Here is a 9,142-nt window from a genome sequence, read left to right on the forward strand (position 1 = left end):
AGATCCAGGCGAGTCCATGCACCGCATCTGCTACATGTCGCACTGCCTAGAGCCTCTTTTTGTCACTACCGTTCTGTTTTCCATGGAGTCCGTTGCTCCCCGTCGCCAAGAAGCCTATCACCGAGTCCATGAGGCCTGATAGATTTGGTATGGATGAGTACGTACATGAATATGTGCCTTTGCGTCAGCCAAACGACAACAAGCCAGCAAGCTAGATCATCATGCAAGCCAAGCCAATCAATCTGTACAGCCTCACGTACATACGAGAAGACATGCAAGCCAAACCAAGATACGACAGATCAACTTGCATATACATACATCACGTGCAGGCTTTACGTACTTGCATCTACACCACCATGCAATCTACCAAGACTTGCCTATACACATGCATCCACGTATGAAGGCTGCGTGTTACACCTCCATGTATGAAGCAGATCGACCGCACGTCTTCGTATGTGGACCGACACCGCCAAGCTCCGACCACGTCGACCATAGACAACGTCGACCACATCCCGAGCAGCTCCGCTGAGCTCCGACCATGTCAACCTCGACCACGTCCCGAGCAGCTCCACCGAGCTCCGACCATGACCATGTCAACGATGTCCCCAGCAGCTTTGCTGAGCTCCGAGGACGTCGACCACGGACCACGTCGACCACGTCCCGAGCGGCTTCGCCGAGCTCTGACCACGTCGACCACGGACCACATCGACCACGTCCCGAGCGGCTCCGCCGAGCTCCGACCACATCGACCATGGACCACGTCGACCACGTCCCAAGCGGCTCCACCGCGCTCCGACCACCTCGACCACCAGACCATGTCGCAATGATGATCACCGCGAAGAACGGCGCTATGACAACCGCGACCACCGTCACAACAGGCCAAAAAGCATGAGGACCGGACAACTTTATCACCATCGACCAGATTATCAGTAGTCCACCGAGGGGGGTGCCCGTGGTGGTAGATTATCGGTAGGATGCGTGTAATCAAGAATCAGATGGTTATAGAGACACAAGATACAAGATTTATACAGGTTCAGGCCGCTAGTATGGCGTAAAACCCTACGTCCTGTGCTCTGTTATTTGTATTGATCTGGGGTGAGATCTATATGATCTGTCTGATCTAGATGATTTGTCCTCTATGGGACCCTTGCCCCTCCTTATATACTCTGAAGGGACAAGGTTACAAGTAAAGTATCCAATTTGGTACAATTACAATATAGCGTGCTCCGCACGCTTCATCTTGCGGACTGGGCCACCTCTGGTGGTGCGGCCCATGTATACCCATGAGGGTATAGGGGGTCTATTCCCCCACAGCTAGTCCCTGAGCGCCTTGTATCCTTTGAGTAGCACCGTCTTTAGCTTGCCAGAAGGATGTAAGGGGCTCAAGATAAAATTTGAAAAATATTTCCCCCGAAGTGTGCCCACTTTGACTCTGAGTTGAGAAGAGACACTGTCGTCCTTGTAGAATCAGAGGTGTTTGATCCATCAGATCGAGCACATTGACCGCAAGGTGAAGTGTGCCCACTTAGTCCCCGAGCCTGGTAATAGGTGACATAGGCACATGGTGCCAGGGTCTAAAAAGAATTCCCAGTTAAGTTGAGAATCCAATCGTCGTACAGGCGATACAAGATGCACCGGCAGGTGCATCGTACCGATGTAGTCCCCGAGCTTGCTGGAAGGCGAGGTATGAGCCTTGTAGCAAGGTCTAAATGAGAAAGAATATCCCAACTGTATGCGAGTCACCAGTCACATGTAGTTGAGACGCAAAGTCCCCGAGCTATGGTCGGAGAGTGGTCGAGGCAGTCCCTGAGCATAGGTCAAGGGGCGAACGGCAGAGTCCACGAGCTGTGGTCGGAGAGTTGTCAAGGCAGTCCCCAAGCATAGGTTGAGGGGCGAGCAGCGAAGTCCCCGAGCTGTGGTCGGAGAGTTGTCGAGGCAGTCCCCGAGCACAGGTTGAGGGGCGAGCGGTAGAGTCCACGAGCTGTGGTCGGAGAGTTGTCGAGGCAGTCCCCAAGCGTAGGTTGAGGGGCGAGTGGCGAAGTCCCCGAGCTGTGGTCGGAGAGTTATCGAGGCAGTCCCCGAGCACAGGTTGAGGGGTGAGCGGTGAAGTCCCCGAGCTGTGGTCGGAGAGTGGTCGAGGCAGTCCCCGATCATAGGTCGAGGGGCGAGCGGCAAAGTCCCCGAGCGTAACTCGAGATCCCTGCAATATAAATATATAGAATAGTTGTATATGATGTACAAAATAATAATTTATGGAGAAAAATCAACAGTGAAGGAATAGCATATGACACTCAGCAGTCATTTGCAAATGGGCATGATGTGATAAAGCAATTGGTGCTTTGTAGACATCAGTGTTAAAATGAAGTTTGTGTTTATACTTTATATAAACCGCCCGACCAGTTAGTATGTAGCTGAGCCTCCAGCCCTAGCTAGCTTCACTATAGCGTGGAGCGCGGGAGCCCGTGTGCGTGTAGGAAGGCGTTGCTAAGGAGCCGCTGCCAACGACCCATAACGCAGAGGGCGGACGCTCATACACGTGTGGAGAGAGCCGGTAGATAGGGCCGTTTCTGGAGACATCGAGCGTCAACATGACTGGTCGAGGATTTGCATTAAGTATAGTTGTATGTTATCTTTAAGATGGTATACATGGACAAGCGTTATTTGAAGAATAATCATGACGAGGACGTTGTGGAGAAACGTCATAATGAAAATTCTGTTAAATATAAATATTAGAAGTGTACTTATCTTTGAATAGAAATCTGGTCGATGGCGATAAAGTTGTCCGGTCCTTGTGCTTTTCGGCCTGTTGTGACGGTGGTCGCGGTTGTCATAGCACCGTTCTTCGCGGCGATCATCATTGCAACATGGTCTCATGGTCGAGGTGGTCGGAGCTCGGCGGAGCTGCTCGGGATGTGGTCGACGTGGTCCGTGGTCGACGTGGTCGGAGCTCGGTGGAGCCGCTCAGGACGTGGTCGACGTGGTCCGTGGTCGACGTGGTCGGAGCTCGGCGGAGCCGCTCGGGACGTGGTCGACGTGCTCGGAGCTCGGCAGAGCTGCTTGGGACGTGGTCGACGTGGTCATGGTCGGAGCTCAGCGGAGCTGCTCGGGACGTGGTCGAGGTCGACATGGTCAGAGCTCGGCGGAGCTGCTCGGGACGTGGTCGACGTGGTCTATGGTCGACGTGGTCGGAGGTTGGCGGTGTCAGTCCACGTACGAAGACGTGCGGTCGATCTGCTTCATACATGGAGGTGTAACACGTAGCCTTCATACGTGGATGCATGTGTACAGGCAAGTCTTGGTAGCTTGCATGGTGGTGTAGATGCAAGTACGTAAAGCCTGCACGTGATGTATGTATATGCAAGTTGATCTATCGTATCTTGGTTTGGCTTGCATGTCTTCTCGTATGTACGTGAGGCATGTACAGATTGATTGGATTGGCTTGCATGATGATCTAGCTTGCTGGCTTGTTGTCGTTCGGCTGACGCAAAGGCACATATTCATGTACGTACTCGTCCATACCAAATCTATCAGGCCTCACGGACTCGGCGATAGGCTTCTTGGCGACGGGGAAGCAACGGACTCCACGAAAAACAGAACAGCAGTGACAAAAAGAGGCTCTAGGTAGTGCGACATGTAGCAGATGCGGTGCACGGACTCGCCTGGATCTGGCGCCTTCTTGTACTCGTTCGATGCCTTCACCAAGTTAATGGAAACCTACCAGCCCCACCTTAATCAGAGTAGATGTCGGGTTTGATTATTGCACGACCACGCGAGTCTTTGATCTAGGTTGTTGGTCTTGGCACGATGACTTGAGTTCGGCAGCAAATCTCCATGTTGACATCGCAGGCAAGATGAAAGTCGATCTTGCCAGGATGTAAGTCTTGAGATCCCATCTTGTTCACCACGGATCAGCACGCACAACCCCTAAAAGGGGACCCCTACCTGGCGCGCCACTGTCGACGAAATATGGTCGGCAGTCCATCTAGGGGTATGCCCATGATGGTAGATTGTCGGTAGACGGTGCGTGTAATCAGGAACCAGATGGTTACAGAAGGCACAAGACACAAGATTTATACAGGTTTGGCCGCCGTGTTGGCGTAATACCTATGTCCTGTGTCTCATTATTCTGTATTGATTGAGGTTTAGACGGATCCCTGCCTCGTCCTCATCGGGTCTGCGCTACCTTGATACTCATAGCCAGGATGTACCCTTCTCTGGCAGGGCTGGATCCGTCGGCTGATGAAGCTCCCGACCATGCTCGGACCGTCTAGTTTCTTCCACGGGATCATCCCAAATATTTCTTGAATCTGTTCCAGGTGTTCGGACTTCTCTGACCAGCTTGTCCTCTTCTCCGGAATGTACCCCACGTCGCACAGCGTGATCGTGTTCGGCTCTTCGCGGATGTAGAACCATTTCTTGTACCAATCGTCAAGCGACGTGTTCCATGGGCAGTGCAGGTACTGGGCTTTCATGCCGTCATAGAGGTTGAGGTACACACCTCCGACAATCTTCGAGCCGCCACTTCCTTTCTTCCGTAGATAGAAAAGATGGCAAAAAAAATCGAAATGGGGCTGGAAGCCACCATATGCTTCGCAAAGATGAATGAAAGTGGCGACAAGGAGGATCGAGTTGGGATGTAGATTGCAAATCCCAATCTCGTAGTAAAGACATAACCCCTGAAGAAAAGGATAAACAGGAACCCCCAAACCCTTGCTTAAAGAAGTCTTCGAACACCACGATCTCACCTGGTTGTGGATCGGGGTACCCCTCACCCTTCGGCACACGCCATCCTGCGAGCTCCTTGTTGTGGAGTACCCCCATGGTGACGAGGTCTTCAATGGTCTGCTCATTGCTTCTCGATTTCCACCACTCCTTCGCCAAGACTCCGGTTTTCTTCTGCGCATCGCTTTTCGCGATGGATCCGGCCTTGTTGATGAACAAGGAACTGGCAGAGGATTGATTGGATTAGGGTTGGCGAGAGGAAGAAGATGGCTACGGCTTTGAATGGCAATGGGGTGTGGTAAAAAGTAATTTACCTATCCTATACTGTATTTAACCCAAGAGTTATGCCGTTTCGTCTGCCCAAGATTCTTGGGAGACGTGCACACGCGCCACATACGATTGTTTTCATAGCCTCGAGATCTATGCCAATATATGCGCCTCTTCATTGCCAGTGTATGCGCCTCTTCGTTGTCAGTGTGAGAGGGCCCATGCTGACGCACCTACTTACAGGTACCATGCAACTGTTTGCTTGAAAAGACAAGAAGGCAGTATGACGTGCTATACCCGTCTACTTTTTTGACCAGACGTGTCAGATTGGATTTGACAGAGCAAGTAAATAAAAAATACACAAAATAATAGTATGAGTGGCATATGGTTTTTCGCCGCACTTCTCGTGCTCGGGGACTGTCCAGACCACCATCGTGCTCGGGGACTGTCCAGACCACCATCGTGCTCGAGGACTGTCTAGACCACCATCGTGCTCGGGGACTGTCCAGACCACCATCGTGCTCGAGGACTGTCCAGACCACCGTCGTGCTCGGATGCTATCCAGACCACTATCGTGCTCAAGGACTGTTCTGACCACTCTCATGCTCGGGGACTGCCCCGACCACTCTCCGAACATTACACGGAGACTACTCTCCTTGGCTACATGTGATTTGTACTCACATACAGTTGAGAGGCTTTTATTCAGACCTTGCTACAAGGCTGATACCTCGCCTTCCAGCAAGCTCGGGGACTACATCGGTACGATGCACCTGCCAGTGCATCACCTATCGCTTGTACGATGATTGGATTTTCACCTACTACTAGGCTCAGGGACTAAGTGGGCACACTTCACCTTGTGGTGAATGTGTTTATTTTATCGACCCCTACGCTCTGACTGTTGGCCATAACAACTATTGTACAAGGGTTACTTACATTTCTTTTCAGAAATACAAGTGGGCACACTTGATCAGGAAAGAAATCTTTTTCTTTTTTCTTTAAAGCGCCATGCATTCTTCGGACAACCGGAATCTTCGACTATAATCGTGGTTCACTGCTCTCTGTGCGGACCAGAATACTAGCATATTTGCATGGTCGATGTTTTCAACCAGTTGGAGATGACGTGAAGACAGACTACATTAGCCGAAGAAGAGCAAACGGCGTGTCGCAACATAATACATGGTGCTTGGGGACTAGCTGTGGGGGTATTAACCCCTATACCCTTACGGCTAGGCTTGGGTCGGCCCAGTCCAAGGGGTCCGGTCCACTGAAAGACAACGCGCGGCTCGACCGATCTGCTCGGAGTCCCGCGCAAGGAGTTAAGATAGACTTGGAGATCAAGCAAGATCCTGGTCGGTTAGAATAGGAATCCTTATCAGGCCACCTATGGCAATTATAACCGGTTAGGATTAGTTTCTAGATCTATAACCCTGCCCCCTAGACTATATAAGGTGGGCAGGGGACCCCTCTAAAAAAACATCTCTCATTGACATATAGCAATACAATCAGACGCAGGACGTAGGTATTACGCCTTCACGGCGGCCGAACCTAGATAAAACCTCGTGTCTGTCTTGCGTCACCATCTTGTTTGTAGCTTGCGCATCTGTCTGTCGATAATCTACTACCTTGGGCGTATCCCTAGGTAGACTGCCGACCATATTTCGTCGACATATAGGTACGATGATGGATCAATGGATCAATTGAAGGATGATTGGGAATCTGAAGATGATGCAATGGGTGTTCTATCCAGATGATGGTGGATGATCTGAAGATGCAGATACTAACTTTTAATATACCTTACCAGGCAAGCCCCGGTGCATACCCCTACTTTCTGCAGTTTAAATTATAATTATGAATTAAGTTTTAAGGAGTTGAATGAAACCCACTTGCATATATATCTTTATCCTATGAGTCTTACTAGTACGACAGGATCGTGTAGATCGCTATGCTACAGGACTCCGGTAGAAGTCGAGTGATTGTCTGTCGCTTGCGAGATATAGAAAATATATTACTGGATTATTATCACTAGAAAAACATAAATGGTGGAAAGGAAAAAAATGGTGACCGAGCAGGGATGTGGTTTGGGTATTGGTGAGTGTAAGAGGTTGTGTCGCCGTGGACATGGGGCATAGCTTGGTTACACTGTTTTTCCCTGTCTAGTCAGTTAAGGACCGTTCGTTGCATGAGACTCTAGGCAGGTCACAGACTTATTATCCGGAGCACATACTTGTGTATGGGCGCTTGGAAGACTTGTTGCTCTCTTATCGTGGATCCGGCTCTTTTCAGACCGACTGTCAAGGTTTCTTTTTGGTGGAGGAGGTCCTTGCACCGCACTGGGTCTGGGACTCAGGGGTGGGGGCTTGGAGTCCTAGTTTGGACAGGGACCAAGACACTCAGGACAAGAGAGTGACGGGTCAGTCCTACTTGTGCCTGGGGTACAAGTGGGGCATGTGTTTTCAGGGTACCCAGCTGGGGCATTGATTCGTGAATCGCCGGGCGATCCGGTACGGCTTGTCTATGGTTTAGCATCGTAGTAAGAACTGAAAGAGGAAAGATGGAAGATGGAAAAAGGAAATCTGATTGCTTACCACCTGCTTGAAAGTAGTACATGTGCTTACATAGAATGGTTAGTTAATGAACTAATACGGCTATTAATAAAAATCAAATATAAGGACGCACGCTTAGTAATGCTTTCTGCAAATGCAATAAACCCACAAGCCAGATAGCCTTGTATATCCTTGGAGTCTTTTCTTTCCTCCTGTCGGGTAAGTCTTGCTGAGTACAATTGAGTACTCAGGATTTTATTCCCCCTGTTGCAGGTGACAGGTGGATGCTAGAACTGACCTTTGTGTGTGGATACCTCCTGGTGGGCTCAGCGAGGATTCCTTTACGCTGCGATCGTAGTTGTTATTTATAACTCTCACCAAATGCTTTTATAAATGAAAGTTTCATAATCCGTTGTCATAGTTTATATATCAATACTTCATCCTACCATGATTAGATAATTATTTCTACTGTAATTCTGATCACATATTTATATTGCGCTATTAATTTAAATTGTTCATAACTCTGATAATATGATTATATTCCGCTATTATAATAATAAATATTATACTCTGATGTTGTACTACAAGTGACGTAAGAAATGGTTAAGAATGATGTAAGCTTTATTCTCTCATTTGTGATCCTGATGACAAAAATGTGGACTTTCGGGTTCTCCCCTGGGGTGTGCCCGATGGAACCGAGTAATTTAGTGTTCTCCCTCGAGTGCTTAGTGTCTAATGGAAGACGAGCACTCCTGTGAGGCATTAGATTAGGCGGTTCTGCCAGAGGTGGTATCAGAGCGCAAATGAGGAAATAAAGCTTCCAAAACTTTTCTAAACTAAAATTCGACAACCCATTTCTACAAAAAGTTAGGACGTTTACATACGAAGTTATATAAGTAAGCCCTATTACTATGGTTATGTATATAGGATAGTTGGCACATTGCTGACTTAGATAGGCTTAATCAAGTTTTCTGCAGGTACACTGACTCGAGCATAGTCTAATAGTATCGACTAGTTACAGGGAGAGAACGATGTGCCAAAAATCTGAGAACGGTTGCCCTATATGTGGCAACAGTGGAAGGATGTATAGGACGTGTATTCATGCATATCCTGCTTGTGCATTGTAGTACTCGTATTACTTGCAGATACGCCATCCATAGGTGTCACGCGTGTCGTATTGTGCATGACTGACTCGTTCCTGTTCTAGAGTAGGTCTGCACTATGGCTTTGTGTTCCGCGTTCGCCTGTGGTTCACGCCTATCGTGACCCACGTCTCACCGTACCTCTTTTTTGCGCTCTTGTTGGACCCTTGCCCTGCAGTCATACTAGTCAGTAATGGCATCGCATGTCGTTTGCCTCGAGCGCGTGGAATTAGATCAGTTCGTCGTAGTGATCCCACGCGAGAACCCTGGTGAACCGCGCCAGGACCACTGAACGCTCCACCTTTATATGTAGAGTCTAGCTTAGCCATTGGTACCACCACTCGACGCACTTTAGCTCGTTTAGCTTTTCCTTTGAGCCAGCCTTTCTTTTCGCTCAGCCCTCCTTGCAACCACCGCCAGAGATGGCAGGAGCCTAGGTTAGTACCTACTGCCTGAACGTTGAGGGGT

This window comes from Miscanthus floridulus, chromosome 5 (genome assembly GCF_019320115.1).
Source record: "Miscanthus floridulus cultivar M001 chromosome 5, ASM1932011v1, whole genome shotgun sequence".
In the NCBI taxonomy this organism is placed as follows: Eukaryota; Viridiplantae; Streptophyta; class Magnoliopsida; order Poales; family Poaceae; genus Miscanthus; species Miscanthus floridulus.